The 25,895-nt window shown below is 42.7% G+C and overlaps 1 long non-coding RNA gene across 1 annotated transcript; it reads right to left on the minus strand.

Moving 5' to 3' along the window:
• Positions 1 to 17,139: 17,139 nt before the first annotated feature.
• Positions 17,140 to 22,677, minus strand: LOC118919013 (uncharacterized). The gene is made up of 3 exons (XR_005027345.2): positions 22,212 to 22,677; positions 20,725 to 20,830; positions 17,140 to 17,369 (listed from the first exon to the last, which is right to left on the minus strand). It is a non-coding gene; the product is annotated as an uncharacterized LOC118919013 (long non-coding RNA).
• Between the last annotated feature and the right edge of the window lie 3,218 nt (positions 22,678 to 25,895).

Raw genomic sequence — 25,895 nt, forward strand, 5'->3', positions numbered from 1 at the left:
CCTGAAATATATATATGAAAAATCCAATAGAAATTCAGTAAAGGACAGAAACAAGATAGTCACAAATGAAGAAATATAGTTAATAGCTACATACAGTGTTGCATATCACCAATAATCAAAGACATATAAGCTCAAACACAGTGGTCTACCCTTTTTACTTATTGTATTATTATACATTTTCTAAAAGAATAGCCAGAATCGTCAAAAATGTAGGGCAATGTATAGGCATGCCCGTATGTTATATGTAGAAATGTAAATTAAGGTCTTTCGGAGCGCAGTGGAAGTATTTAAAGCCTTCCATTTTGACCCAGTAAATATACTTCTGGGAGAGTATCAGAAGAAAGAATTAAACAAGTACACAAGGGTAGTACAAGGATAATCTTTGCAGTATTACTTATAGTAGCCAAAAATTGGAATATTAACTAATGTGGTTTTTTCTAAATATAATAGCCAAAAATTAGACTATCAATGAAAAATTATGGCAGGAATCCATATGTACGTGCATGCTCCCCCAGTCACGGTAGAGCAGGGATTCTCAAACTTGAATGCACATTAGGATCACCCAGAGGGCTCTTTAAAATCAGATCGATGGCAACTCCCCCCTCCCCACCACCCGTTCCCCCTCCCGCCCAGTGTTCCTCACTCAGTAAGCCTGGGATGGGGCGCCCAGGTGTGTGGATGCTGACTGTCCAGGCATCACAGGGTGAGAGAGAGTCCCTGGGACAGAGCAGCCCTCAGTGAGAAAATCACAACAGAGAGAGCAAGATCCAGTGTCTCTATGCAACTTGTACATGCATAGAAAAAAATCTTCAAGGATAAACCTGAAAATGTTAACAATGATTATTTAAAGTGTCAAGATTATGGGTGCTTTTAATTTTTTATGATCAACATAAATTATTTATATAAATTTAATTAATCGGCCATTTCTCCCTCTAATAAGCAAATTTTATGAAACCCACAGAAGCCTGAGTTGTCACAAGCTGCCCCTGCCTTGAGACACTTGGAGCCAGATGCACACTTGGGGAGTTTTTTTATTATTAATAACTACTTTATTAAGATATTCACATACTATATAACTCATTCATTTAAAGTGTACACTTCAGTGGCTTTTAGTATATTCATAGACTCATGCAGCAATCACCACAATCAATTTTCGAATATTTCCATCACCCCCAAAAGAAACTCATACCCCCAGCAGGTGCTCCCATCTCCCCCACAGTCTCTTCCTCCAGCAACTGGCAACCACTAACATACTTCCTGTCTCTATGGATTTGCCTGTTCTGGACATTTCCTGTAAGTGGCTTCTTTAATTTCCATGTTGCTTTTGTATAAAATCGCTGCCCTTGTAGGCTGATCCTGATACCCACTTTGTCTTGCATGCCCTCCTCAAGAGCCACAAGATCCCACCGTAGGAAGTCTCTACAGACCTGGGGTAAAGTGCATGGAGTTTAATATGCCCTGCGCACCCCCTCCCCTCCTCCCAGGTAAGTCTAGCTTACAGCCGGGTTCTCGCCTCTGTTTGGACCAGCTGAATTTTGAGACACACGTCATCTCCTCAAAGACATGATGGAGAGGCAGCAAGGCGGCAGCCCAGGGTTCTGCCTCTACTGCTTGCTTGAGCTGAGCGTCCCTTCCTCCTCTAGGACCAGACAGCACTGGCGCCTCAGAGTTGTAGAACTCAATGAATTAATGCACATCCGCTGCTCAGAGCAGTACCTGCTACCCCATAAATGCTCGGCACGTGATAGCTATTAGCATTATCAAAACAGTGAATTGGATTTCAACACCTGGCAAAGTTTCTTTGTCATGAAGCCCTTATACGGCTATGGAAACAGATGCATGGAATAGCTTTAGCAAAAATCCTTCTTCTGGGAAGGATGGGAGGAGTGGGTTGAGAAGACTTTTAGTTTATAGCACCCAAGCAGTTGTCCCATGCCAAGAACCTAACATGGCAGGAGGACCTTGGGAAGTAATCAGATCAGATACAAGGACAGACCATAATAATAATCACAATATCAATAAAAATGAACATCAAAACCAAGTCCAGTATATTTGTGTTTCTCCCAAAGATATGTGCAATCCTTACTCAGTGCAAGAGACTCTCGGGGGCACCAGTAATGTGTGGGCTCCTGACTCGGCACCGTCACTCTGAAGCCTGGGAAAAGCCAAGGATAATTTATGAGACAGGAAGTGCATGTCCAGCATCCCAGAACGATAATCACGTCTGACCAGCTTGGCATCGCTAACTAAACGTTATACACGGGACACGGCAAGGTTCGTTGCTCAGAATTTTTTTTAGACTACTTAGGGCCCTTTACCATTTATTTATTATTTTTGTTTCTTCTCTAACCCAAAGGCATCACGTCCTTAACTTTTATCAATAAATAGGTTTTGAGATCAATCGTGTTAGAAGGTGGCTTAGGAGGATTTGATTTTTCCAAGCAAGATGTTTTCTTTTTGGTGAAAACATCTAAAATATTTTAAACACCCTGGACTCCCTCCAGAGGGAGGGACCAGGCAGCTTTATTTTCCTAATCTGTATGGTGTCCCCAGAGAAGGCGACGTGTGTGCACCCTCCAGCGGCCACATCATTCCCTGGAGCAGGGTCTATGCAGTGGCGCCCCCTCGTGGCGCCAGTCTGACCAGAACCCTGAGGGCAGCCATGGGACCTCCCAGCTCCGGGGCAGGCTCAGCCTGCATTTTACACCAATTTCAGGTGGGAAAGGGAAGCTCCCAATACTCTCTGCCTCGTCCCCTCCTATTGCTCTCCGCTCTCTCCTCCTTCTCTCCCCTCTTATTCATCACCGGTAACACCTGCTCTTGCTCTTGAGTAGATGGTTATAGGTATATGCTCTTATAATACCTATTTGATCTGCTTTTTTTCTTTTTCTTAATCCCCAGAAACCAGTTCTAGTTATTTTCAATAACTGGTACTCACAAGTGAAACCCAACAGACCCACACTGCTCTGGAAGCTAATAAAAATACAAAATCCCAAACCCAGTGATTACTGAGTCATCGGCAATGAGGCCCTTCAGTTTGAGGGCAGAGAATTCTTTCATGCCTCAGAATATCTGAACGTGTTACTGTAACACTATTTAGTAAAGTAAATGCCCTTCCTTTCTATGCAAAAAAAACCTAACATTATGGTCAGCATTTTTTGTATTTTCTGGTAGGGTCTGAATATTAGAAAGTGATTATATAGTCCCATCATCTTTTTAAAAAGTTAAAATGATTGAAGATTTTGTTGTCAAAGGAACAAGATTTAATTGTTGAAAAAACGTATACACATTAAATGGTCCATTTCCAGAGACAGTCAGCTAACTGAAATATCACTGCACTTATTTTAACTAATCAAATGCAAATGTGTCATTGTTTCCCTTGAGTCATTACAGGTTCTTGTTATTAGCACCTTTCAGAAAATTAAAAAATTTATGAAACTCAGTAATAAGTAATTAATATTTTAAGACATTTTCCCATTCTGCTAAGCTTCTCCTTTGCAGTGTGAAACTGAGTCAGTTACAAATGAAAGATGGAGGTGTATCTTTTCACTCTTGGTGTTGGGAAAATGTTTCTTAGAGGTTTTGAGAATGGATATAATTATATTTATTTATTCAAAACAAATAAAGTTGAGACAGCTAGGCTGTACAAATAATTGCCACCAAGGGTTAGAGAAAATTGCTTCCACTGTAAATCTAAGGGTAGAAAACAAATGAATCATCTATTTTTTAACTGTTTTGGGTCGAAGAGCTTTTAAAAGCACCTATCCCAAAGCATTGCTGTAAGAATTAAATTTATTTTTATTTCTTCAACAAACACTTACAGAGCACTTACCATGTGTCAGTCAATCTAAGACTACATATAATGCACATTGACTAATTTAATCATTATAACAACACTCAGATATTTGTTCTCTTATCCTCATTTTGTAGACAAGGAAACAAAGGCAAGTTTTCAGAAGAAAAGTTGTCTGCTCACTGCCTTTTATGTGGAAGATGAACTCAATGTATGACTCGTGGCTAGAACTTGACAAATGCTAGGCACCCTCTCCTACATCACACTGACTATCCAAGTTGAAAAGTGGCTGAATACAACTTCAACATTTGTAGGTATAGAAGAAGAATTAGGTATTTCTGATTTTAGAACCCAGATAGAATACAGTATACAGACAGGCCAGGCTTCCTGATATTTATTTCTTATTCAAAGGAAGTTAAGAACTTTGGAAAGAATAGATGAATGAACAGACAGATCACTGATTCTGAGATGTGCTCATTGGTTATAAGACGTGGGCACCCTAACCCCAGTGACTCTCCGGATAGACTTCGTGGGAGAAGTTGAGTCAAAAATATTTACTACTGAAAAATCTTTGAACCCGTAGCATTGTTTTTATCCATCTGTTGAAGGGATTGTAAGAGAAACGACTGCTATAAGTGGACGTGTTTATCCAAATCGGGTCCTATAGTGGGTGGTTCAGTGATAATTAAGCATCTGCCCCCTGAAATGCTGCACAGGCAGAATTTCAGCTCACAGTACCAACTGTGGAGCAAAATTAATTGCAAGCATTTGAAATTACTCAGCCAACACATCTATGAGTATATTTCAGTATACATATGTACCATGTACCTGCTGCTTGTAAGGATTCTAGCCTAAAACACTGAAGAAAGGTGCAATAACACAAGGATCTTCAGGAGGCTTTCAGTCTGAGAGAAGGTAAGACAAAGGCATAGTCAAAGACAACCAATGGAATGAGGAGGCAGTTGTTAAGAATACAGTCAGTGGCAGCTCAGAGAATGCAAAGCAGGGGCATTGTACGGGGCGGACTGGGCAGGACTGGGCAGGACTGGGCAGGAGAACCAGGACCACGACCGACTCTCGGGACTTCTGCCAGCTCGCACGGGAGGCGCAGGACTCAGCTCAGGGAGGAAGAGAGGGGGCAGTCCGGGCTGCTCTGCTCATTATCACTCCAGTGCACATTGCTATGAGCCCCGTGGTGTGATTTATGTTTCTTCTCTTTAAGTAGAGCAATCCAGATGTAATTTTTCTGCCTATAATGCTCTGCTCGTTTGCTGTATTTTGTGGCTTAGTTTCCGTGTGTGCTCCATCCGTCTCCTAAGTGGCTATGTTTACTTTGCTCTCTCACTCCCTTTATGTCTCATGAATAACAAAATATAGAAACAGATTGAATACGTTTTAAATCCTGCACATCGTGGTGACCCTTTCGGGTTGACTGTCTCACAGGCATTCTGTCGTTATCTTGTCTCCTTTCTCCTTTTCCCGCTGTAACTTAAAAGCATTCATGGTTAATGGGTGGTTGCAAAACAGTTTTTCCTCTCCAAAGAAATGCCACAAGAAAGAGCTCAAAAGAAAGTGTTAATATACGTTTCATTTTACCCTCTAGGCCTTATGGTATTTAAAGAAAGATCTGGGTGTTCTTTATTCTGTCTGATGTGGGCGATCCAGAAACAAAGAAGCTGATGGGAGTGAATTGTCCCAACCTGGGCTGGGCAAGAGCGCTGTGTGATTGGAGTCCCATCAGCATGACCTTGCGGGGTGGGATGTGAGAGAAAGCAGCTGGGCCAGTAGGCAGGTAAAGAAATGACCCCCTGTAGGGCTGCTTCTCAGAGGTCCAGAAGCCTAATACATGGCGTCAGAGGGGCCTGTCAGTAATCAGGGGTGTCCATCAGGCAGAGGACACGATAGCAGGAGGTTCCAGGTAATGAGGGTTCTCAAAGGCAGGTCACAGCAACATTATTCAATATCAGTCCAATACCCATGACAGTAGGTGTGGAAGATGGGGTTCCAGCACCCAGAGGAAAAGATGCTGGTAAAAGAAAAACATGGCATCAGTGCCCCCAGCAGTGGGCCAGAGTTCCACACAAAGCTGCAAGCCCACTGGGAATCTGCTAGTGAGAAAATATGACAAGAGCAGTATGGTGGGAAGGAGTCACTGGGCACAGAGATGCCAAGAATGAGGCACAGGTAGCCCAGATACCAGATCCTATTTGTGTGACTGATGGAATGTATGGAATGCCCACCAGGTCAGAACTGACTTCAGAACAGCGTAGTGGGAGAATTCTGCAGGGGATAGCCTCGGAGACCTTGAGCCCACTGGCACGGGCCAGCACCAACTTCCAACAACTCCATGCCCTTGAGGGGTTTTGTGTTGTTAATTTTTTTTTAATTAAACATTAACCTATGTAAAGTAATATATTTTTACATATGTGTACACCCATGTGACCACCACCCAGATCAAGATATAGAAAATTCCCAGTACCTGGCAGGCTCCTTCATATCCCTTCCCGGTTGATAACTACCATTTTGACTTCTATCATCATACATCAGTTTCACGTGTTTTTAAACTTTAAGAAGAATCATGTAGTGTGTACTCTTTAGTGTCTGTTTTTGTTTGTTCAGCAGTATGTCTGCAAGACATTTCCATCTGGTTGCATGTATGTGCAATTTGTTCATTTTCACTGCTGTGTAATATTCCATTTCATCATTCTAGCACAATTTCTTGCTGTTGGTGGACTTTGGGGTTATTTCCAGCTTTTGACCCTTATGAATATAGCTTCTCTGAAAATTTTTGTACGTGTCTTTTGCTGGACACCAAAAGTCATTTCTGTAGTCAGGCACTCAGGTGTAGACTGCTGGGAGATTCCCATACCTCCTGCCCCTACACATGCATAGTTTCCCTCATTATCAACATTAGTCACCAGAAAGGTTCACTTTTTACCAAGGATGAACCTCTACTGATACATCATAATCACCCAAAATCCATAGTTTGCCTTAGGATTCATTCTGGGTATCGTACATTCTACGGGTTTGGACAATATATAATGTCCAAAACATATTGACACCATTATATCATACAGAGTATTTTCACTGCCCTAGAAATCCTCTCTGCTCTGCCTATTCACCCCACCCCCAATCCCATCCCGATCCCTGGTCTTTTTACTGTCTCCATGGCTTTGCCTTTTCTAGAACGTCACATAGTTGGAATCATACAATATGTAGTCAGTTGGCCACTCTTAGTAATATGCATTTAAGTTTCCTCCATGTATTATCGTAGCTTGAGAACGCATATGTCTTTAGTGCTGAATAATATTCCATTGTCTGAATGTACTTGAGCACTTTTAAGAATAATTTCTCCACCTTTTGGTTTAGAAAAGAGATGAGAAACTAGTAAGGCTAACTCACAAGAATGTTTTGAAAGCAGCACCACCTTAGATCCTGACTTATAGCCGAAAGGAATCTGTCATTGCTACCAAATCGTGTAGTGTGAGACAATGAACCTTTCATAGAGGGGCTTCCTATGCTCAGAGTAGCTCCAGTCACAACAGAGAAATGGGGGACAGGAGGGAATGGCTGATTAAGCACACGAAATACAGCAACATCCTGTGGGGTTTAGAACTTGCATTTCTGCTCTGTGATGTGCCATAAAGATTAAGAGGCAGACTTAGGAGTGGAACAGACCTGGATTCCATTCGAGTGCTACCTCCACACCTGGTCATAGTCAAGCCACTTGACATGTCCAAGCCCATTAGGAAAGTTGTAATGAAGAATTGACTCGAGACCATTCTGCATAATGCTGCCTATTAATAGAAAAAAAGTGTCATGGAGACAATAAAATACAACAACCTTTCAAAACAAGTCCATGGATCTCACCATTCCAGGAGATGGAAATGGACCAGGATAAAACTCCAGTCTGTCATTTCCATGACTTGTGCCTGCTCTGGCACAAATTCAGAAGGAAAAGAAGATGAAAACGTTCCTTCATCAGCTACTCTTGAATTATCTGTGGATTTCAGCCGACTGGCCCTGTTAATGACAGATGCATTGAAAGTAATGATTCTGTATGGATATGAAAGAACCACCCATCGTCTTGGGCTGACACCAAACATTCTGGCTTGATTAGAACCCTCGGAAGGAAATGTTTGAGGACGGGAAGAGTAGAGGTTTCTGGGAAGAGTCGTGCTCAGTTCCAAACCCCAGTCCAGTCTAGTTGCCCCCAGACACCCCCATGTGGATGTCCTGCCTCCATGACCCCTCCTTGGATACCAGTCTCACCACCACCTGGGGAACCCACCTGGGTGGTGCCTTGAGGCCCCATCAGGAATTCAGGATGGGAAAAGGGCCTTTAACAAACCCGAAGGAAAAGAGTTGCAAAGGGGCTTTTCAAATTATCTCAGACACCTATCAGCTCCTGTGTCTAATTTCCTGTAAATGAATTACAACTACAAGGAGAAAACAAATTTTCTTTTTCTGTTTTGTCAGGGAGAAATACCAATTACAATAGACTTCATACAGATTTTCTGCTAAGGTGAAAAGACGACAAGACAAAAAGAAGAAAGGGGAAAGAAACAATGTTGGTGGGACCAGTGGTCAGCTGAGATCAGCCCTTGTGTCCACTCCTCCCCTAAGTGGACATGGCCCCAGGGCAGGGTACACATCCGGGCAAGTGAGGTGTGGTCTGGATTCCAGCCACACTCCCGTCCTCTGGTGCACACCTTGCAAAGTGCGCAGTCTATACAGCGGTACACAGCAGGCCTGGGTGTTGGCTTTCTGTCCTTCCTTTCCCATTTTTTGAGCCCCAGCATTTAAAAAACCTAGCTGGAAGTAAAAAGAAAACAAAACAGCGTTTGTTTTGGTCAACTCTTGAAGGAAAGAGAGAGAAAAAGAAAGAAATAGCCATTCAAAGGGCATCCTTCCTGGAGCCAGTCATGAAAGATTAAACAGCTTCTCCAGATAGGGCAGTTGGCTGGTTCTTTACTAATTCATGACTTAGAGTGGATCAAGGGATGTGATTTAGCTGAGGAAACACAGGGCAAAGGGAGGGTCTGGGTCTGGATGAAGCTAATAGAGAAAACAGCTCACCCAGCAAATGCCACATACATCTGCATTCTTCAAAGGAAGTGAATGTCGATAAACTCCAGCAGGGCCATGTGGCCACCCCGCCATTTTTTTTTTTTTAATCAAACAGATTCAGATCATGCCATGACACTGCAGTTGTCTTTCAAAAAATGTTTATTATGCCATTTGGACATCATCCAGTAATTCCAGGTGTCCTGTGCTATAAGTTGACCCACTTAGAATTATTGTGGATCCATTTTATATGGGTTATCCTGTGCCATAAAACTTTATCTATAGAAAAATGCAGGGGGAGGAGTGGGGACTAAAAGTTGAAAGGAGACTTAAACTATTTCCCTGGAAAACAAGAAGTGTGGCTAAAAAGCAACAAGGCATATTTTTTGCACACAGTATCTTAAATCATATTTTTAGTCACATCTTACAGTATCATTTCCCTTTAAAAGAAGCTCATGGACATTGTGGGAAGCCTAAAGGAAGCATCTGTAATCATATTATTTGACGTATGTAAGAACCTCACACGGTTCTTGACAGAAGCCTCGGTTCCTCGCCATGAGACCCTCTCCGCAGGACTGCTTGAGCGTCCTCATGACATGGCTGCGATCTTCCCCCAGAGCGAGCCGTCGAAGGGGGAGAGCGGTGGAAGCCACAGTGTCTTCCATGACCTAGTTTCCGAAGTCGCGCTCTGTCAGGTTCGCAGTATTCTACTGGCCCCGCGGGCTGTCCCTGTTGAGGTGAGGGACCGCACAGGGCATGAGCACCCAGAGGAAGGGCCCCTTGGCCGTCCTGGAGGCTGACGGGCACACCGTCCTCTCTCCACGCCCAGCGCCTGTCTGTCTTCCACTCGCTTCCCGTGAGGCTGCTGCACACTCCTGGGTCCCCCCTCCTTCTCCACTTCTGGGGCTCTCTTCTGGCCATGACCCCCATAATGGTATATTCCAGAGTGGGGCTTTCCCGTGCGTGTGTGTGTGCGTGTGTGTGTGTGTGTGTGTGTGTACCCACATGCAGAGTTGACTCCCTAATCTCTATTCATTCTAGATTTCTCTCAGAAGCTCCAGGACTGTGTCAACAACTCCTTGCTGAACTAGGAGGCCCGCTGGAATGCACTTCCTCAGGCCAGGAGCAGAGGGGCATGGAGGAGGGCCAAGCTCATGGCCTTTGTCCTGCCCAGATGACACTACCTTTAACTGTAAGGGAAAGGATAGAAAAGAAAGATCACAGCTGTGCTCATTTTTCTGGAAGCAGCCCACGTCTCTGTCCCTTGTCTCAGTGTAATTATTAATATTGCTCCATTTTACTCTTTTAAAAGAGTCCTATTTCAGATGATACATTATATGGCCACCCTCTAGCCCTTTTACAATTCTGGACCATTCACCATTGTTTTATAGCAGGTAAATGTTAAACAGCGATCTACAGACTGGATGTAGACTGAAGCAGGGTGTCACTGCACGGGAGAAGCTGGCCATTAGAAACAATTAGGTGATGTGTTATGGAATGTTATTCTCTGATTCTTCCCGTGGTATTTATTCTCTGGCATTTCAGTGACCTTCTTTAAGGCATAACACAACTTGAAGGGCTCATTTATTCCATGATCATCACATTGTATCCAAGAGAAAATGAGAGACCCAAAGCAGGTGTCCTGGGCTGAGTGCATATTGCATTTCAGAACCTATTGACCAGATGCTAATTTCTTCCATTTGCATAGGGGCCCTTACGCTCTCTTGCCTACCATGGTATCCATGTCAGCTCAATTTTCCGTGCAGCTGTAGCTGAAACATTGACCTGCCACCGATTACAGTGGTGTAATGACGTGCAATGGGCCGGTAATTATCCTACATTACCCTGATCAAGTAACATACGGCCTGTAGTTATCACAATGAGATCCCAGTGCTTGGTCAGAATGGGAAAAGAAATGGCCATGAATGTTATTTAAAGGGTGTCATCAAAAATGAGTTTGCAAGGCTAGAAATGTAAGAGGCCCCAGTCCCAAGATGCTATCTTGGACTCCTTCTTGTAAATGCCTCCCAGTTAGTGCATAAAAGCCTCCTCTGATAAACTCATTTGGAGTGACTTAATGAAAAGTTATATTTAAAAGCCATCTGTAAATCAAGAATGATATTTTGGTAGAGAAGAGGTCTGGGGGAGGACGGAGGGAGGGGAGGAAAATCTAATGAGATTTCAGGCAACTGGACATTCAAAGTATTTTGGCCTGTTTGCTTTAGGAAACAACATTATTACCTTGATAAGACCCCCCCAAAACTAAGGATGGTGGTAAGATGAGCCTTAAAATCCCACGATAGAGCAGAGCCCCATACAGAGCAAAACCCAAGTTAAAACTTGCTTTTAAATGGGTATGACAGCCTGCAGAGGTTACAGCAAGCTCCAGTAGTTTACTAAGCACTCACTCAGGGGAGCTGACTGGGTTTTCTATTTAACAATGACGGCCACCTCATTATTTAAAGATAGTCCACAATGCAGTTTCCCTTAAAGCAGGACTGGTTCTGGAGACGGCTACAATTTGGGTTTTCAGCCTGTTGAAAAATATGGTCCCACAAAGTTTTAATTGCAAAGAAAAGTAGAGGGTACCCAACCTCAAGTGTTTCTGCCACAGACACATACCCCAGGCAGCACATTCATGCTACGTGTGCACATGAGGGGGCACACGTACAGACGTACACACACACACACACACACACACACACACAGACTCACATGCATGCAAAGCTTGTACTCTCACAAGAGAACAGGAATTAGAACTCAGCTGTGATATCAGACCTAGTCAGTTTTGTGACACATGGAGCCCATGGACACATTGTCCCATGCTTAAGAGTGACCTGTCCTCCCTCGCTGCCACACCTCCTGCCTTCCTTGTTGTCTTTCTTCTCCCCATCACCCTAAAGGGCTGTGCCCTGCTGATGTATGTCACAGCCTGTCTTTGCAGGGAACAGGTAGATAAACAACTGCTGGCAGCATGGGCTCTGAACTTTAAGGCTCTGTAATCCTAAGACTTTCATAGGCTTTAGACCCCACACCATATCAAATATTTCTTATTACAGCCACAGCCTATACTAACTGCAAACATTTTTGGAGAGATTTTTCTAATGTTATTGGTGAAATTATTTGGCCAGAAACAACTCATTTGATTTACAATTGGCCATGATTTTGTAACAGTCACCAAGGGCTATCAGAATTCTTGCAAAATGAGAAACTTTAATTGCTCTGAATCCTAAACTTCACAATAAAATTAATATAATGGCACATTCTGTGGATATTTCATCTTATATTTATCAAGTTTGAGTTTGAATTTGAACTGAATACATTGTTTCACTTTGGTTTCTTAGGTTTCAAATTTCCCACAAGTCATTGAAGAGCTTATAGGCTCTCTGTGCTTTGTCCACGGTGCCCAAGTTCAAATCCCCTTGTCTGGCTGAACAAGTTATTTGACCTCTTGAAGCCTCAGTTTCCTCATCTGCCAATTAAGGATGATAGACAGGACCACCCTGCTAAAAGCATGGAGAGTGTTTAGCAAGGATCAGATCAAATAACGTTAGCTATTATTCTTATTCATCATTTCTAAACCTTTTTTTTTTTGCAAAATAAGCTTTATAAAACAATAAAACATACTTAAAGAAAAAATTACTTATACATTTATAATCAAACATTTCCCATGCTCCATTCCATGCATATATAATTTTACAAAGTTGTAAACTTTGCATATTTAAATTTTTGTATCCTGGGTTTTTTCTTGCAGCTTTGGATCAAAAATACTTTTCTACATTGTTTAATTTTCATATAATCATTCTCAAAAGCTGTGTAACATTCGATCATGTTAATTTACCATAATTTGTTTAACCGTTTCCACATTGCTAATCATTTGGATTATTTTCATAGACATAATTTATGACTATGTCATTTGTATTTTTTAATCCATTTATAATCCTAGCCCTCTTCGCATTTCTACTCTGTAAAGTAACGTTTCCTTTAATTTGTCTAAAATGTAACTGGATCCAGTTTCAAAGGGCCCCTTCCCTCTAGCACTCGCCATCTCTCTGGACCTCAGATAAAGGTTGTAAGCAAAGGCAGGAGAATAAAGAAAACCTCTTTGCCTTTTCCAGGCTCTGGGAGTAGAATTTCCTGTCTTCTACATGTGCAGGGCATGACCTGACCAGTCCCATGTTGCTGAGCATGGCCCCATTTGACTTTGGTACCAGGGGGCTAGTCTTTGCCTGACCCAGCCATGCTCACCATTTGACTTCACCCCTAGATGAGGTGGATCAACCCAGAGAGGTGGCCCACCCAACCTGAGCCTGGGATGTATGAGGCAGCCAGGTGCAAAGAAATAAGAGGAGTTGATTCTTTCTTTCTTTCTGGAACTTGAATGACAAATAAATGAGCCAAACGCAGTAAGAACCACAACACCAACATTTCCTGCCTAAGCTCTTACAGCAAAGGTGACAGGATGTGTGTGATTACATATATGTGGTTACATGATTACATGTGTAAGATTACACCACCCACCTCAAGAGGAAACTTCTCTTTTCCTGGCTTTGAAGAGAAGCAACAAAATCTTAAGGAAGGCACATGTGTCGTGGAGCCAAGGGCAACCTCCAACTAACACCCAGAAAGAAACTGAGGTCCTCTATCCACTAACCAGCAAGATCTAAATGCTTCCAACGGCATATGAGTTTGGAAGCAGAGCCTTTCCCCGGCAAACCTGGGCTGAGACTGCAGCCGCAACCGGCGCATCGACTGCAGGTTTGTAAGGCCCGGAAGTAGAGGGCCTGGCTAAACCTGACCCATGGACTCCTGATGCACGGAAACCGCGAGATGAGGAACGTGTGTTATTTTAAGCCACTGAATTTTTGGTGGTATTGTTTTACAGCAATAGAAAAAAATGCTGTTGATAGAGAGAGATGGTTCACATAAGTCAGAATCAGAGATGTGCAGAAGCTAGGAGTAAGTAGAAACTCAAAGTGGAGAAGGGACTCGCAGAGTAGAGAACAGAGGCAGCAGCAGGCAGAGAGGAAAGAGAGAAACTTGTAAGAAGCTCAGTTTAGTTAGTGGTGGGGCACTTGAGCCAGTATCTGAACACCTCCTCTGAGGAACCCTGGTTTCAGAGCTGTCCAGTAGGGTACCCACTAGCCACCTTACATCTAAGGTTAAATTAATTAAGATTTAAAGTAATGACATTTAAGTGTAATTAAGATTAAATAAAGTTAAAAACTCAGTTCCTCAGACATGCTAGCCACAGTCTAAGTGCCCAATAACCATATATGGCTAATGGCTACCAAATTAGTGTAGAAGAGAAAACTTCCATTATTCCAGAATGTTCTACTGGCCAGTGTTGCTCCAGGGATTCCTGGGGCTATGTGAATCAGTTCTGGTGTCTAAGAGGCTCCGCTCTGCCACCACTACTGCCTTCCCCGCCTGATACTCCCTCTTTTTCTGGTGTGCTGAGCATACAGACCTGAGGTAATGTCCAATATTTTGACATCTTTCCTACCTAGAGGACCTTCAGTGACAACAATTACCATTCCATCACATCCAACACTCCAACACTCATGAGCCTTCCTTTCCTATTACCCAGGCCATTCTTGCATCTCCCCACCTGCCCTCCATCCCTTCGGGCATTCTACATATCAATGAATTTTTCTTCCTTTCCAGCATCTTGGGAATGAACCTGGGGAGAAATTGTTGCACTGTCTGACAGGCAGCATTTCTTCCTTGACGTGGGTCCCATGGCTCTGGCTGAGTTACTGGGTTTGCTTTCCCCTTTGACCTTTGCCCCACCAAACATGGTTAGCTCATTAACCATTTTGCTATTACTGTACCTTTAAATCAGTCACCAGAAAACATATTCCCTTGCCTCTGTAGGTGTCTGGCATAAAACTTTATTTCTCCCTTAGCTCAGGTAACAGGATATTAAAATATTTGTAAGCATGCTGAAAAGTTCAACTGTCAAAAATAGTGATTTTGTGTCAAGTTCAAAATGAAATAGACAGTCCCAGAAGGACAATTCTGAAGAATCTGCTTTTGTCAAACTTGGTGGGGAAGGGGAGGGAAATGCAATGAGTAAGAGCCGTGGCGTGAAAGGGCTGAGGGGCAGTGAACAGGGGAAGGTCTGCATTTGATAGGGCTGGATTTTCACATCCAACTCATATGTAATTCACACATAGTAACTCATAGAAAGTAAAATAGCGGGTGATGGATCGAGTGGCCCATAAGCCAAGGGGATTTACTGTCTAATTGTCCACCACTAAACGTTCCATTTCCAACTTAGCTCCACTCAGGAAGAGAAGATGTAAGAAATGAGAAATAAGAGGTGATGAGGAGGGAGAAGTAGAGGGGCCGCTGAATAAGGAGCAATGGGAAATGAACCTCGTTCAGCACGTATGCTCAGCCCTTCCGTTGCCTCCGGGTGGTGAGGGGTGAGGTCCTGTGGATGTGGTCTCAGTCTTGCGCACTCTCTATCTAGAGCCAGGCATGTGCCAGGAGTCTAAAAATGCTTTGTGTCAACAAATGTATACTCAGATATTAAAGACCAACATTGATATAAGCCCCCATACACTCCCAGATTTTCTATTCCTACGGAAAGTCTCCAGATCGTTCCTCCCATCTGCAACACGACTTCCCTCTTTGTGGGCAACACACCCCAGAAATTAAAGAACATGAGTTTGGGAGCCAGTCTTTGGTTCAAGCCTGACTGTGCGATTTACTAGCTATGGTCCTTGGGCAAGTGATCGCACTGTGCTCATCCTCATTTCCTCATCACTAAAACACAGATGTAATAATTCCTCCCTCACAGGACTTACGGAAATTAAATGAGGAAATTTAAGATAGCTCTTCATATACACTGGGTCAACAAATACTGACAGTTACAAATGTTGAGGTTACTGTTATTGTCAAGATCATCATCATTGTTGTTATTCCTATTATTCAAAATCCAATAGGAGCAGCATCTCCCCCTAACAAATCATCCCCATCTTTCCTGGGCCACATGTAAAATCCCCTCTTCCAACCATAGCAGTTTTGTCTGAATCAAAATTTTTGCTTGTGTTTACCTTCATAACACATATCATAGTTTGAAATAATACATTTTTTTATATATTACACTGTAAATGTTCTTTTACTGGTTCATTGTCTGTTGTGTATCTCTTTAATAGAAGAGTCCTCTCTCTCTTGTTCTTCTCTTGGATCAAATCACTCCACTTACACACAGTTTTACACAGGGTCTGTATTACCTCAGATGGCTGGAGTCCAGGCAGCATGGCTGGATCCAGAGCTCAGGGCTCTCGGACCCTTTACCTCTCAGCTCTAACTTGCTTTTTCCTTGCTCTGTCCTCGGGTACTTTCTCTCTCCAATTAGGTAGCATGGTCCCTAGCCGGCCCAAGGACAGAGGGAAAAGTTTTTGATGAAACCTCTGGGAAAAGGACCTATGTCAGACTCTGACAGGCCCGTCTGAAGTCACATGATCATGTGTGAACCAATCACGAGTGGCTATGGGTGAGTGGAGTATTCTGACTGGCTAGTCAAGGACAGACACCCACCCTTACAAGCAGGAGAGTGGAGTCAGCCTCAACCAAAGGAAGTAGGGGAACAGCATATGAGCTGATGAAAAGCAGTAATAAGCACCACTCTGCTGTATCCACATGCCTAGCAAGGAGCACCCACAGCATAGGTGCTCCGTAGATCTCTTGAGGATGAATTAGTAATTTATGTGCCCACTTCTTGCCTCCCTGAGGCCTGAAGAGACAAGGACATGAAAACTGAGGCAAGATCCATCCCAGGAGCCAAGGCTTGCTCCGATACCCAATGGCAGCATGCTTCTGAGTAAGTTCCTTTCTCCCCTCTGAATATGCTTTTCCCTATGAAACAACATAGAAAATACTTCCGCTGTATCTCTCCGGTTTGATATGAGGATTAGGTTGGATGACGTATATAAAAGGCCTCTGAAAGTATAATAGTATGCAAATAGGTGTTGCTAATGAGTCTGGAAGCCAGCTATGTCTGGGAAGTGCCTTCAAGACTCGGCACATTTCTATGCATGTAGCATGTGGTGGCAGTAAGACCCTCCACACTTCTGTCTCTTAATTTCTGTGTAGTATTTATATGGATGTTTTAGCTAAAGAAAGAGAATAATAAGGTGTGACTGTGCATGGTATGTGAGTGTGTGAGAAAGTGAGTGTGTGTGTGTGTGAGTGTGTGTTTTAAACCAAGATTTAACTAAACCTCAGGAGTTTTCAATCTGTTTTCCTAATAAAGTTTACTCAGAAACATCGGATTGGCAGTGACTGTTGAGAGACCCCAGGGCTCTTTGTGTAAATTGAAAAGACTCCTGTGCTTGCTCCTGTTTTTATTATGGGAATCACACTAAATGTGATAATTTTTGTGAAGCGTGTTTGTTGTCAACTTCTAATTGTGCTTGTTCGTAAGCAGCTCAATGGGAACGAATTGTCTCAATCCATCTGTGATTAGTCACCAAACATAGAAATCTTCCCATCAGACCTGAAATAGAAAAACCACACCTTCAGTAATTTCAGGTCGAGCAAATGCTGGATTCACAGACTCTCAGAGGGAAATTGATGTCGGAATGTTCTCTCCCCACAGTTGCCTCTCACAATTCAAAGCTGTGTATGATTTTAAGTTTGATTTGGGACTGCATTCTCCACAGCCTGAACCCACAATGTTTTCCGCACGCTAGGTACTCAGGTGCGTATTGTGACCAGACTTTCTGACCTGTGCTTAACATCCATTATTTTGAACTCAGAATTAAGTTGACTGTTAAGACCACACACGTACTTGGTTTTATTTTGTTTTATATAAATTCCCTCACAGTGAAAGTAAAATTGTCCTCCCAGAAAAATTCTTATTGAGGACTTCCTCTAAATTTAGAAGTGGGGAAAAAAACCTCAGGGGACATTTACTCCGAGCTTGATATAATCAATGAGAACACTGAGGCATAGATAAATTAAGTTCACACATCCTGTTCTAAGGCACAGTACTAAGCACATTGTACGTGCTTAATAAATCCTTGCTAATGTGAATTGAGTTGAACTTCAGCCTGCCATTACTGTTTAGCATAGTTGGTGATTTGCAATGAAAAGAATACTGGGGTCAAATTTGGCACCGTATTGTTGACATTGCGGTAACAAGATAAAACTGACGGCCACAGCGCAGCCCTTCACTAAATGCACAAGGCAGGCAGGGTGTGGCTCTCCGGTAAGTCTAGACCTGGCTTCTGACATTGCAGCTGGGCCTGGATTTAACCAGGCATTGTGCAGAGGCTGGAGAATAAGGGGAGGCTTCTGAACCCAGACCTTCCCATGAGAATCTAGAAAATTCCCTCAAAGGGATCTCCCACCTGGGGTCTTCTGACCCCTTGCACCCAATATTTCCTATTTACCCATGCCTTTGCTCTGCTGCTCCATCAGAAATGCTGATTCTCTTTCCCACTCACCCCCATCCACCTCATCATGTCCATACATCCAGAACCAGACCATAGCCACCTTCTCCCTGCAAGCCCCCCAGCGGCCAGACTTCATATAATTATCCATAAAACCCTATAAATACAGACTACCCCTCTACAGATAAGAAAACTGAGATGGAGATAAGTCAATTACCCCAAGTCAGGCAACCTGAAAGAGACAAACAGTTGTCAGCCACTTGGTCAGACCCCAAAGTCTGTGGTCATGATCTCGCTCAAGACCTGGCTCAGCTCGGGCAGGTCATCTTAGAAGACTAATGTTAGAGGACTCTCACTTCATGGTGTCTTGGCTTATCTGAGTTTGGAATTGAGGTTCATATGCAGTCTCAAAGCAGGGCATCTGCTTAGAGCCAAAGAGCCCATTCGGTCCTTCTGGCAGAGGCCACGATGCCATTACCTTATGGGAGCAAGGCCCAGAGCTGAATGAACCTGCAGAGATGAATCTGCTGGCTGGGAGCATGTACTGGTGTGCAAAGAGCATGAGTCACTGAGGCTTTCCCACCTTGGTGCTCTGCACATTCGCCATCGTGTCACTTATTATTTATGGAGTGTTTAGGGCCACTGTGTGGCAGGAGTCCCATTTTGGCAGCCTAAGCTGGGCCCTCAGTAGGATTCAGGCATGTCCGGGCATTCAGGAAGGGCTATGAGGCAGGCCTGCCCAGGGTCTGCTTGCCTGAGGGACCAGGAGCCTGTGGGAAAGGATGCACCCCAAGGGAGAGCACGTGCGGGTACCTAAGCTTGGGTTGGTGGGGGAGAGGGGAACGTGAGCACAGCCCCGTGTGTCGTGGGTCCCTCTGCTTTCCTCCCACCCTCAGCCACCAGGCGCTCATGCTGAGTTCAAGGCTGAGAGCAACTCAGTAAAAGAGCAAATGGAAGCAAAAAAACTTGTTCACTAAAATACCCATGAGTAGGTGAGGGCCCAGCATGGCAACCCGCTGCCGAGCCCCCCAGGGGGCATTGCTGCTTCACTGTCACAGAGCGTGACAGCCAGCTTGGCGAGCAAACCGTGAGTCTCTGCTCCGGTCATAAGTAGGATATGCCTGCCGCTGACTCTGAACAGCTGCCCCTACTGAACATATTATCACCACCCGCCTTTTTCATACATCTTTGTGTCAAAGTTTTTATTTTATATATATATATATATTTATTATTTTTCTTTAACCATACTTTCGCAAAGTTGTTGTTGGCTTTACACATGGAGCTAGCCCCTTTTGGAGAGGGGTTAGCCCAGTGTAATGGGCACCTGTCATTCAACAATGCCTGGGATTCAGAGGGCCACTTGGCCCGAGGCTTCTTGGGGGTCAAGCCTGAGCCCATGGCCCCTCCAAACACCTGTCTTTTCAGTAATTCAGCAGTTTCCCCTTCCAAGAGGCCTTTTCCTTGGTGAAAGGTGCCAACAATCCTACTTGGGATAAATGGGATTCCTCTTCTTTCTGCTTCCTAAATGAATTGCTGGTAATTATGGTGTTGGTTTTAATGTCATTTTAAGACTTTAAGGATTTTGTAATATCATTTACTTTTTTACCTTTTCCAGGCCCTTCTGATTACATAATTATAAGCAATTGCTAGAGGTAGAAGCCCTGGGAAAATACAAAAATGCCATGCTGTTACATGCCCCCGAGCCTTCGCTCACGCGTTCCCCTGGAATGGTAATAGGAGCTGACGTTAGCCGAGCACACACTCCGTGCCAGGCACTATGCCAAATATGTCCCAACACCCTTATGAAATGGATACTGTTATGGGCCTCGTGTTATAGATCAGGGAAACTGAGACACAAAGGTATGAATGACTGGCCCAAGTTCACACCACTGTGAGCACTTGGAACAAAACCCAAAGCCTGTCTGCCTGACACCAAAACTCAGCCTTGACCCTTCCAACAAACTGCTTCCAGACTGAATGTCCTTCATTCCCACCTCCTTCTCCATCTGTTGAATTTCTATTCAGCCTTCAGAACCCTGGTCCGGAATCATGTCCTTCCTGACTCACACAATGGAGGTAACCTCTCCCTCTGGGCCGCTTTGGCACTGTGCACACAATTTTTTTTTGGTCATTAGAGTTATTTGCCATTGTGTCTTCCTTTCACATGGGACCATAAATGCCTCCAGGTTAGGGAGCATATGTCTTAATGACTCTTTGTATCTCTCATGTGTCTGGGACATAACAGATGCTCAGTGCATGTTGATCAACCACTTATTTGAAGAAAGGAATCACAAGGAAACACTATATGGTTATTTTAGGGAACATGGGACTCTTACATTTCCTCATCCCTTTTAGCATTTCTATAATATGAAGCACGCAACAGAGTATTATTTTAAAAGGCTTTATAATCCCAATCTGAGACCAAGTTTTCCTTGGTCTTCTTTTCCATAGACCTACCATTTAGAACAGGAGGTGGCTTCTAAGTTTGGTGACCATGCTCCTTGTCTGTCACCAGCTCCTCTTTGTTCCGCCATGCACCGTTCCCTTTCCCTCTTGCCGCTCTCTGCAAGCAGTTAAATAAAAATAAATCCAAGCATGCCACGAAGACAACAGGCTCTAATTGCTGTTTTTCATTCAAGCTTAACGATTCTCTCCTTACAGCTAACCCATAATTACCATTCAGAGTTCAGCACATTCATTCACTAATACTAAAGGGTGCATTCTTTCCCTCGCATATCTAATTTAAATGGTCTTTTGTAAATGGTAGCTACAACATGGTGACAAGATAGTCATAAGCTCAGATTTCTGTTGTTGTTAAGTACAAATATTTTGATAAGTGCAGCTAATATGAGATATTTCCTCTTAGCTGGATATGATACACATTGAAATATGACATTGGTACCATCTGTTCTTCATCATAAATATAAATGAAGTGATAATGAGCAAAATGTGATAAGGACTATCAGGATGATTGCACTCCGATGGTTTAATTTGGATCTTCATTAATCTAAAAATAAAACAATCTACAAATGACAAATGAACACATTTTTACTGATGCTGTGCAAGTATCTTTTAGGCTATTGACTATGTTCTTGCTACTTAAAATGAAAAGTGAATAATGCAAAAGCAATTTTTTTTAAGCTTCCATTGAGTTCTCTGTTCAAATCATTAACACACAATGCCCAAGGGTCTGTATTAAATCCCAGCATGGCTGGTGGTGGTGAAACAGAAGCAAAAAATACCTCAGCCCAGACGCTTCCTCACTGTGTGACCTTGGCCAAGTTACTTTACCTCTCTGTGCCTCCATCACCTTCCCTCCCAAGGCTGCAGTGAGAACTTTGAGCCAGCCCAAGGTTGGTGCCCAACATTATGCTTGGGCCCACGCAGCACTCAGTAAATAGACCTTGAGCTGACATGTAGCAGGTGTTTATTGAGTACTTAGATGACGCGCACATAAAATACCATTTATCCCTCACCATTTTTCTCCATTTCACACATGAAGAAATTGAGGCATAGAGAGATAAGCAATGCGCCAGACAGCACACAGATAGCTCTGTGGGCTCATCCAGCACAGGGGCTGGTCATTCCCTCCTACAGCTCATAACCCCCTGTGTTAGAATAGTCGATATCTTGGCCCAGCTCTCCTAATGGACTTTAAGTTCCAGGGTATATGTCATGCCAAACAGGCATCCATGAATGAATAAACAAGTGAACAAGTGTGTGCCTAAGGTCACACAGAGGCCATACACCATGGTGGTAAAGTGCACCCTTGCAAGCAGGCCGCCTGCTGCATTTCTGGCTTTCCATTCTATGCTAGCTGGGCATCCCTGGACAAGTAGCTTAACTCCTCTGGGCCTCTGTTTCATTACCATAGAGATACCTGCAACCACCTCATTTCCTTGAGTTGTTATGAACATTAAATGAGTTATGATGTGTAGTCTTACCTGCCAGGCATGTAGCAAGAGACCAGTAAAGAGTAGTGGTTATTACTATAACATCCTCATTCTCAAAGCTGTGCCAGGCCGAACTCTCCAAGCCCTGGGGCTCTCCGGCCTTAAAGTCCACACACTCGCCTTGCTATGAAAAAATCATCAAAATTGTAAGCCTAGAAAAAAATGAAATGACAATTAAAACATTGTGAAAATACAAATTTATGAAATTGAACTTGACCTTGATGATACTGGGGAAAAGAAAGCAAGAGCCTATCCCTGCTTTTCATCCAGCCTACCCTGCAGGTTCTTGGGGAGGCCAAGCAATGGTAAGGTACGGGCTAAAAAGGGCTCTAACCTGAGTGGGACCTGTTCTTCTGACCTTGTCCTTTCCACCAAAAATCCTTCTTCTCGCCTGAGGCTGGGGAGTCCAGTGTGTAGTGAGGAGATTGTCTGGGCCAAGCCACATGTGCTGTACTGCTTTCTCTGGGCAGGACCCCAGGGAGCCCTCAGCCACAGCTAGCCACCCTAAAAGGGATGTAATTAGTAGGAACAGACAGGCCAAATCCACTTTGTAGTTTTAAAACCAAGCCCAAAGACATATCTTCCAATCATCTTCAATCCTGGCATTCCTGAGTCTGGGAAGCAGTGACTCCTCTCCAGGTCTGGCGCATGTTCTGTTCCCAGGCATCCCTTGCTGATCCCTGCTCTGGGCCTTTGCTCATGCCTAGCCCTCGCCCTCGGGTTCCTTCCTGCTTCTTCCCAACTTCATTGGCCTCTTCCATTTTCCAAGGCTCTGTACGAATTATGCCTGAAGTTTTCACTGGTGTTTCATCCAACCCCTGGCTCCTCTGAAATCCCCAGCAGTGACTCTCCTGGGACACCTCTTGCATCTGGCCAGCATAGTAACTCTCACATCTGTGACCTGCCTCCCCACATGGAGTCTGAGCTGCTCCAGCACAATGCCTATCCATTAATCTTCAAATGCTGTGCTATGAATCTTGCAGGCCCTTAGTAAGCATGTGTAGACTAAAAGATTTGATTCCACGGGCAATGAAATGACCCAGTAATGCTCAAACATTCAGGGCTAAAACGAAGTTAATGTGATACTGTATGTTTGGAAAATCACTTTTCGTTTTTCTAGTGGAAATGGCTTATGACATACTTTTATCACTTAAACTCTCTGTTGTTTTTGCCCAGACTGTTTTACCTTTGCTCACCATGTGTGAATGAATAACTCTGCAGTCTGTAGGAGAGGTGTAAGCCAAAGTCCAAAATGATGAAGTCAAGCACAAGAAGATATTTTGAGCTCTAATGAGTAAAATATATGAACTGTTTAGAGAGAAAAGCATGCATAATTCACCAGTGTGCCACATGGCTATTTATTCTATTCAGAGCTCTGCCTCCATGGATGAAAAATACAGATAATGCACCAGCACATGCCACAATTGACTAGATTCAAAGATGTTATCCTGTTTCCTAATAGAAAAAATACCAAGTAAATAGAGAGAGTGTGTAATAGATTACCAAGTTTTAATCATTGTTTTTTTAAAGGTTTTTTTTTTTTGCAGTATCCTACACAAGGTTCTGTAGTCATTAAAAAGTACTGTGAACAAATTAAAAAAGGAGAATAATGGTTTAATGATCTCTTTAAAGTTTAGTTATTCAGCTGTACCTTGACTCCCAAGTGCACTTAACTCATTATCACTCTTGTTAGGTTAACACTTCTTTACAAATGCTCAAAACACTTGAATCTTGAAAAGGGTGTCTTAATGAGGGTGGAGTGTGGTAATTGTAGTTAAATCCATCTATTTAGTAAGCTATTTACATTTGGGTAATAAACTGTATCAAGTAATCTTGAAAGAATGATAGGAAGTTTTGCTTCTTGTGTCTGTAGTTCCAAATGGGAATTATTTCTTACTTTGTACCTTTATAGAGAGTTTTAGATATTTGAATGTATAACCACTGAGAGTTGTTAAAAATAAACAAATGAAACCCTTGTTATTCCAACTTCATGTTATAATTATTCCTTGTACCTAATGAATAAATGCAAAGCAAACATCAAAAGCCAGAGGGAACTCTGCTGATCACAAACACAGCAGTTTCCTGTTCATGCAAGTGAGAAAATTGGATTAAGAACAACTCTTCTGAGGGGATGCTGATTCTTTATTTGAAAAAGGTAACATTCCTGTTTTCTGCAATTGACCGTTTTCTTGAAGAGCAACAGGCATAGAAGGATCACACATCTACAGTGATTTTTTTTCAAAGAAAACAATTAGTACCCATATCACAAAAGCTAATTCAGTAATTAAAGAAAACCTACATCAGTTAAATATAATACTTCCTCTTTTCACTTAACTCACTATATACAAAATGTTACTAAAAAGTGTTGGGATTCAAGATAATAAAAAATGACAGTTGAAGGGTCTGGAGCTTGGAAGAAAACTTTAGGGTCTGTGACCATTTTAATTGCACATAATTATGGATAAGGAAGTGGAACAATTTAATTTCTGGGTCTTCATGCTATTAGAAGACTAATAGAACTGCATCAAAATTGGTTAAGTAAAATTGTAAGAAGCTATTTCTCATTCCACAATATAAATGGAAATTAAATGAAATGTTGAATAACTTCTGTCCCATCTTTTCAGTTATATGATATAATGGTAATTCAAGATCTAGTTTAGATTTAGAACAAGTAAAATGAAACATACTTTGGAAATATTTGTCTTGTTTTTTGATTTGGGAAATACAGAAAAGTATGAGGAAGAAAATAAAAATCTGCCCTAACATATACAGAATGCCTCTAGAAGGAAACACAAGAAACTGGTAATGGTTGCATCTGGGAAGGAAAGCTGGCCGTGGGGGTGGGCAGAGGAGGGAAGAGCCCTAGCTCTTACTAAATAGGTTTTAATATGTTAGAATGTTATTCTTAAAAATTACATTGAGTTATATCTTCAGGAAATTACTCATAATCTCACCAAAGAACAGGCTGTTTACACTGGAGTATTCTTCCAGCATTTTGCTGAAGACTTACCATACTCTTCTTTCTCTTTTACAAAATTGCAGTTATATATTTTATAACCTGTTATATTCTGAGTTTATTCCATGTTATTAAGTGTTCTTATGAAGCTCAGCTATTAATAAACGAACTTTTCATTTGTGGATGAATCACTGATTTAACTAAATCCTCTGTGGTTGGGCAGTTAGCTTATTTTCCATTTCCCATTGATGTAAATAGCCCTGCGGGAAGCCTTCCTATACTTAACTCTTTCTATACCTCCCTGATTATTTTCACAAGATATATTTTGTTGATATATCTTATGGAAATAATAAACACTGATTATGGCACCAAAACAAATAAGGCTTTTGGAGCTTTTGATACACACATTGCCAAAATCTCCTCCGGGAAGAGATGACCAGTCTGTGCTTCCCCTGCGGTACATGGGGATGCCCTTCCCAGGGAGCGGTTCCCAGCACTGGAGAGGCGTCGGGGAAACGCTCACACACACTGGGCCTACTGAAATTTTCTAATCTAATAGCCATGAGTTCCATAAATTTTTTTGTTTCAAAATGTGGTTGTTATAGAGAAGCTGCCATCGTTAATTCCACAAAATACATTTCTTTGGGATGAAGTGTGAAGAAGTATCCTAAACTTCGCTCCCAAAAGACCAAGACTTCCCAAATGTCAGGAACTGGTTT

Source organism: Manis pentadactyla, chromosome 8, assembly GCF_030020395.1.
Source record: "Manis pentadactyla isolate mManPen7 chromosome 8, mManPen7.hap1, whole genome shotgun sequence".
Classification (NCBI taxonomy): Eukaryota; Metazoa; Chordata; class Mammalia; order Pholidota; family Manidae; genus Manis; species Manis pentadactyla.